Here is a 7,067-nt window from a genome sequence, read left to right on the forward strand (position 1 = left end):
ACCAGACCTCCCCAGGCTTTGGGTCCCCAGGAGAAACTGCACAGGACACTCACGGAAGCTCGGGCAAAAGAAGTCGTTTATTATCTGTTCATTTCCCAGTCTCTCGACTCAGAACAGCTCGCTTCTCGACGGCAAATCGGAATTGTGCTATGGAGGCTGTGAAGCCCCTATCCCCACCAAGGCTTTGTTTCCCTGGGACTTACTGTATTTCACTCAAGTTGCCTCGGCAGAGACAGAAAACCTGGACCCGTTCTCTAGCAACCCCTGCTGGTCGACGTTGAACTCCAGGAACTAAGGCGCATGCATTAATTCATGCCTGCAAAGGAGGGACAAGAATGGTGGTAGGGTTGAGAAGCAGTTTCTGAGCCTCATCATTGTTTTCCTAGACTCCGTTACCTTGGGCCTTTGTGAGGCCCTCCCACCCTAGTGATATCAATGACTTTAGAACATTAAACATTTTTCTTTTCTCCTCTAGGTAAAATACAGTGGATTCCCGTGAGCTTCCAAAAGCGTCACGGGCATCAAGCAACCCCTGTGTCCAGGGAAGGCAGTCCACACCTTTTGAACACTCCTTCTCCTCGGGGGCTCTGGAACCTCTTCATTCTTCAAGTTGCCTCCTAGATGTTTGAGGAGGTTGAAGATCTAGTTGGGTGGTAGATGCCTTGGCTAGCAAGCACAAGGTCCCGGGTTGGGTCTCTAGCTCCGCGGGAGAGCGGACATTTTAGTATCGCTCTCCTTATTACCATGGATACTGATTCTAACGGACATTGCTACGTCCATCTCCTCATGTGTCAAGCCATGGATCTTTTAGCCAAGCACCGAGGAAGGCAACCAAGCTGCCACGTGTTAGTTTGTGCACGGCTGGATTTCATCAGCTTGAGCACTGAGGACCTAGACTCCCACCCTTAGGCTCCCATGTTTCTGTAAAAAGCTGTTGCCGAGGATGCTCACACTCATGTGCTCACGCCACTGGCTTCCGTCAATTAATTCATTCTGAAAAGGGATCTCATTTCCCTTCCCCTTAATTTCCCTCCAGTGAAATTAGCATCTCTAGGACGTAAGAGACAAACCCAGGGGCGCGATGTTAGGGGGGGAAAGTTTTTTCCTTATATACTTCCCTGAGCTGCTGTTTTTCTTCTACAAGAGACTTGAATTTAAAGAAATTACACCCCCAAGACTCTGGGTCAGGCGTTCCTACCTCCATGTGGCAAAAACAGGGTCGAAGGGTGGGAGGACAGAACGGAACTCCTCCTGGAAATGAGACAATGGAAAACAACTCTCTCTCTCTCTCTCTCTCTCTCTCTCTCTCTCTCTCTCTCTCTCTCTCTCTCTCTCTCTCTCCAGGGCCTTTGAGGATGGCTCTCCCTGACAAGAAGCACAGCTTCTCTCAGCTGTCCCTTTCTGTGGGTTTTCCCACACGAAACTACGCCCAGGCTGTCACTTCCCATTTTATTATGACAGGAAAAAAATGAATTTCTAATGTGTTACCTCTACCAGCTGCAAGTAGCTTGTGGATCTTTGGTCACCAGACACCTGGAGGAAAATGAGGCTGAGTGAGGGTGGGGGGCCGGTACAGAGAACAGATCTCCATAGCTAAAAAGAAGAGGAAAAACTGCAGCATTCTGCTTTAGTTGTTGTATTATAAAAAGCAGTTGCTCTCTACCTGCTGTATTAAAGGAACAGTTATTCCCCGCCTCTGAATAGTTGGGGTTCTCTTACTGTTCACTCTTGTGAGTGTGCAGCCAGATGCTGGGAAAAAAAAAAAAAACAAAAAAAAAAACAAAAAAAACCCTGCTTAGACCTCTCCGGAATTGGTGACCCATGGAAACATGATAACACAAATACAAAGAAAACAATCCTTCGACAATTGTTCTTATCTCCAAGGAAGCATTGCTTCAGACTGTCAACATTTCACAACTGAATACTGGTGTACTCTTCACGCTCAAAGGGAATTCCTTAAATCTAAATCTGGTAATCCGAGCCATCTCTTTGTTTACCATAAACTTCTGTAGCAGTCTTACTGTCTATGACAAATTTTACCTCCAAACCCATTCTTTCTAGCACTTTTTGCCCATCTCAACTCCAGCTATGGACTACATTTCCCAGCTTCCCTTGTTACTATGAGGCCACGTGACTAAAAACTTACCAATGAAATGAGCTGAGGGGATATAGACATTTATGTAAAAGGAAACCAATGGAAGCCCTGACCTTGACTTCCTCTTAGCTGTGACCAGCTTCAGCTGCAAGAAGGAAGAAATCTGTTTCTGAATAATCATACAGAGCAAAGTCACCATGTTCCTTGAATCAGAAAAAAATTTTCTCTTCCTTAAATACTACAGTTTTGGAGCCACTGGTTCTGGAAAGATCTAAGCAAAGTAGGAAGAAACACAGACACACACACACACACACACACACACACACACACACACACACACACACACACACAAACACGCCCTCAATGAGCAGACCATTCCCAGAATGCACCAATTTTGTCCCAGCAGCTCTGTGTGTAGCTAATATATAATACTCTGCCCAGTAGACTCCTTCCTTCTTTCAATGTTGCCAGGCAGGCTTCTGGATGCTCCAGAGCCTCCAAGTATAAATTGTCCAACCCAGTGGGAAGGCCATGGATAGAGACACCTTTTAGCCACTATAGATGCCACTGTTCACTGTGTTCCTGACACCCCTTCTCCCTGCTCCTGAAATAAGTAATCTAATGTCTCCTTGAGGAACTTAATTGCCTCCCCATTCTTAAGCATATAATTAAGAAGGTATTGGTTTTAACCCCCAATTCCATGGATAGTTCTTGATTGACTGAAGACTTTGATATCTTGTTTCCCTGGGGCTCAGAAAATGATACTCCACAGCCTAGTGCTTTAACGTGCTGGGTGCTTTGCAGTCAGATAGAGAATCAGAAGCAAGCAGTTCTCCCTGACTCACCCACATTTCTCCCTGAAGTAGATCATAGAAAGCAAAATTCCTCTTGTCTGTGGCCGGTCAAAGAGTTCATCTCCTCCAAGGTTAATCATAAAGCCCAAGACTGTCACTCTCTGACCTGCTCCTCTGAGGTACCTGAAGACCCCGTGTGACGAACGTCCTGCCTTATAAATGACGGAAGAGACACCATGTAGAGAGGCAATAAACGATCTGTACACGATGGCGTTGTGAGGCTGGCTGTGAGTGCAACTCCGTTGGTGGAGTCCTTGCTTAGCGTGCACCTGCACCAGATTCAATCGCCAACACCTCGTAAACCAGGGTTTGTGACATAAACATGGAGTCCCAGAACTCAGGAGGTGGAAGCAGCAGGATCAAAACATGAAGGTCCTCCTTGGCCACATAGCAAGTTTGGGGGCAGACTGTGCTACATGAGACCCTGTCTCAAAAAGAAGCAACAGGAAAAAAAGCCTGAACAGGCCTTGCTATAATTATTTATTTTATTAGCATTAAAAACAGTGCCTCCTGAAGACAGGGAAGGGGTATGGGGCACAGTGGAAAATTGATTGCATCAGTTTAGAGTTACATCATTAAACCACCAGAAGGTGTGAGGTACCACAAGATTGGTCCTTCATCCGCAAGGCAGGATGAGACCTTAGCAACCCCAAGGCCAGGACCCAGGGAAACACATGACTGCTGGACACAAACGGAGGACAATTGAGCAAGTGTAGGTAGAGCTGTTATACATGATTTTAAACCTACCAGGAGGTTTAATTTTCTAAATCAGGTGACATAGGAAAAGTAAGACCGATGACACACTCAGAAGCCAATTCACTTTGGTTGTTTTGCCTGGATGTGACCCATTCTGAAGGCAAAGTTCTGATTTAGGAAAGATGAAGGCAAGACATAGATATCAGTCAGGGTGCTAAGGTCCAGAGTAGGGCATATGGACTTGTGGGTAGATTGGGCAGGTCCTTGAGTGGAGCCTCATGGAGAAGCCCAGGTGTGAGGGCTAGACTATTCTAGAAGTTGGAGGTTGTACAACTTGGCAGTAACAGGGCCCACACCTTAATCCTTCAAATTTGCACTGCCTAGCTGGTTCTTACATGCCTATAGAATACTGCACTAGTGACTATTACTTAATTCAGACTCCAAAGTGGGGGCTACTGTTTCAAAGTCTTTGGGGGCTGACTTAAAAATCAGAGTGAGCAACTCAGGGTTTCAGAGAAGTCAGCCATTAAATGGGGGGAAAGTTGACATAATTCCTATGAGCATGAGGATGTGCCAGCTATTACCTTGTGATGGACCTGGAATCATAAAAAGGACCAGAAACAGAGCAAGATCCTGACTCCCAACTGGAGTAATCTTTTTCATCAGACTTTCTTGGACTGCCAGTCTGCAAATAATGACACAGAGACTTATTATTAATTGTGAAAGCTTGGCTTTAGCTTAGGTTTTTTCCACTACTAGCTTTTATGACTCAAATTAACTTGCTTCTATTAATCTACGTTCTGCCACACAGCTTGGCTATCTCTCCTCTGGACAGTATGTCTGACTTATTCTGCATCTTGCTAGCATCTGCCTGCCTCTCTTCTTCTCAGAGCTCCCTCTCTCTCTCTCTCTCTCTCTCTCTCTCTCTCTCTCTCTCTCTCTCTCTCTCTCTCTTGAAATCCCACCTATTCTCTCCTGCCTAGCTATTGACCGTTCAGCTCTTTATTACACTAATCACAGCAATACATCTTCACACAGTGTACAAATATCCCACATCACCCAACAACTCACTCCTCGTGACTTGCCTCAGCCAACCAGAAGCCATCTCCTACAGTTTCTACCAGCTCAAGTATTCGACATATGAGCCTGTGTGAAACATCCCAGACTCATGCCTTAACAGGTTGGTGTTGCATAGGGTTGAGAGTTAAGGACAGAGCAGAAGAAACAAAGCAAAGGCTGAGAAAAGTTTGGCTAAGGGTCATGTAGGAACATCTGAGCTCATCAGCCAGTTGAGCCTCTTTCATGGGTTTTGTAGTCTCCAATACTGACAATGATTTTCACTTTAGTACACAATCTCTCTCCCAGAACTAAGTTCTGATATGACATGAGCAAGTCTGTATATCAGTTTAAAATTAACATGAGACAATCAATGACTGCTGAGGGAGAGAAAATTGGTTTTCTCCAGGAATGAACCCCTGATCATCCAATCTCAAGTGGTCAGTCCTAAACACATGTACATAGAGGCAATGATAAATAAACAGCGCTGAGTGTGGGTGTAAAACAATCATAATTATGGAAGAGGAGGTCATGAATTTGAGAGGGAGTCAGGGGACACAGGAGTTAGTGGGAGGAGAGAAAAGAATTGAAATGATGTAAATACAGTACTCAGGGATAAACGTTTCAAAAAGGTAATACAATAAACAGGCATGTTTTCTACTTCTGCTTTCCCTTGTGTTGGGGACTGTCCTGTCTGAGAGGCAGGGAAGATGTGGTAAATCAGGCTCTGCTGAGAGTTTGCCAGACACAATCAGATCTTTTCAGGGTTCTGTGCTGCTTTAGAATATCTCTCAAATAAAGGTTCCTGTATCCTTCTCTCTAATCACTTCCGCTTTTAGAACGGAAGTTCCTCTATGAGGCCATGTGTTTGTTTACTGATGGTTCTAAGGACAAAACCTGTCCTACAAGCTTTTGCTAAAAAGATATTTGTTCAATTAATTCCAATATTGCAATTGGGAAATATAAAAGATTGCTTTGTTCGCTCCATTCTCCTCCAGCCTTTTTTTTTTTAACTTTGATTTGCTTGTTGATGTTCATATTAAGAATTTATAATTTTTAAAAACCTATCCTGACTTTAAGATTATCAAGAGAATTTTTCATTTATTTAAAGAAAAATAAGGCATCTGCTACAGCAAAATGTCACACCAGGCATTGAGAGAGCTACACTTTTACTCTGCTCTCACTTTGTGGTTTCATCTTTAAAGGGCAGTAAAAGTGACAAAAATATAGTCCCAAGCTTCTATAACTTGTAGTATAATGAACTCTGTGGTAGGAAAGGAAGTAGATAGTCCACATCTTATTCTGAGAGGTTATTATAGTGATCTGTACATACCCCCAAACATCATAGCACTGCGTGTTTAATTATCTTTATTTTGCATCGAGGTATAATTGATAAGCCTCAACATCTAAAAGGAGGCACCAATTAAAGTTTCAGTGACAAAGACAGTCAGTGATGAAGTCTTACTTCATAGATACTCATGGCAACTAGCTATCCATTGCCAATTGCCATAACTTAGTCTAGATTTGCTTGATGCTAAAGTTTTGACATTAAAATAATCATTATGCTTTCTGTGTATAGAAGTATCTACTATGGTTTCTTTCTTAAACTGCTTAGTATTTGCTCTTCTATGATGATGTGCCATAATTTTAGATAAGGACAGAGCAAATCCATCTTTGATTAGCCTGACTTTGGCCAACTTTGTGAAGGGAAGTAAAATTGTTAATATTTGGCATTTCTGAGGACTAATGGCTTCCTGGAACTCACAGGTAGTAGGAAACAAGAGAAACTAATCCTTTGGAAAGCCAGCAGAACTCCCACCTGGGACTGATGGCCAGCTGTCAGGCCTGGGTGACTGACTGCCCATTGGCTGTGTCTCCGCAGGTGGTATTGACATTGATGGAGGATGATGGATGACTGTGACATAGCTCCACCCCACCCACTTACCCATATGCATGACAGAAGGGCTCCCTTCCTAAAGCCCTGGCTGACAATGCCCCCAAGTAGCATTTGGTTGTGTAAAAACAATGCACTCGGATCCAGCAGCGATCGGCCTACAAGTATGGAGCTATTTAATGAATTGCTAATGTGAAAATAATTTTCTTTCCTGACTTTTGAATTGTAGGAATAAAGGCAGGGAGGGAAGCCATACAGCCGGCCAGTGCTCAAAACAGAAAATGGCTTTGAGGAAATGCTAAAGGGGTAGGTCTTCCCTGCCAGGGCTTGACAGGAGCTTGCTCATCCATCACACCTTCACATTTTCTTCTACTTCCCGCTACCCCACCTAGCTTTGTGCATGAACGTTTTCCTTATCCCCTCCTTCCTTTCTTCTGAGACAAATATTTTCTACCTCTTCAGTGTACTTTGT

At 43.9% G+C, this 7,067-nt stretch overlaps 1 long non-coding RNA gene across 2 annotated transcripts in view; it reads right to left on the bottom strand.

Annotated features, from left to right (window-relative positions):
- The window catches only part of LOC131918544 (uncharacterized), a 34,662-nt gene extending 33,742 nt beyond the window's left edge, over positions 1-920 (bottom strand). The window contains exons 1-2 of one of the 2 annotated variants that reach the window (XR_009381019.1): positions 559-920; positions 204-316 (exon numbers count right to left, since the gene is read on the bottom strand). This is a non-coding gene — a long non-coding RNA (uncharacterized LOC131918544). The remainder of the gene's footprint in view (positions 1-203; positions 317-558) is intronic. The other variant, XR_009381018.1, reaches the window with a different exon arrangement.
- Positions 921-7,067: the final 6,147 nt, after the last annotated feature.

This window comes from Peromyscus eremicus, chromosome 8b (assembly GCF_949786415.1).
Source record: "Peromyscus eremicus chromosome 8b, PerEre_H2_v1, whole genome shotgun sequence".
Classification (NCBI taxonomy): domain Eukaryota; kingdom Metazoa; phylum Chordata; class Mammalia; order Rodentia; family Cricetidae; genus Peromyscus; species Peromyscus eremicus.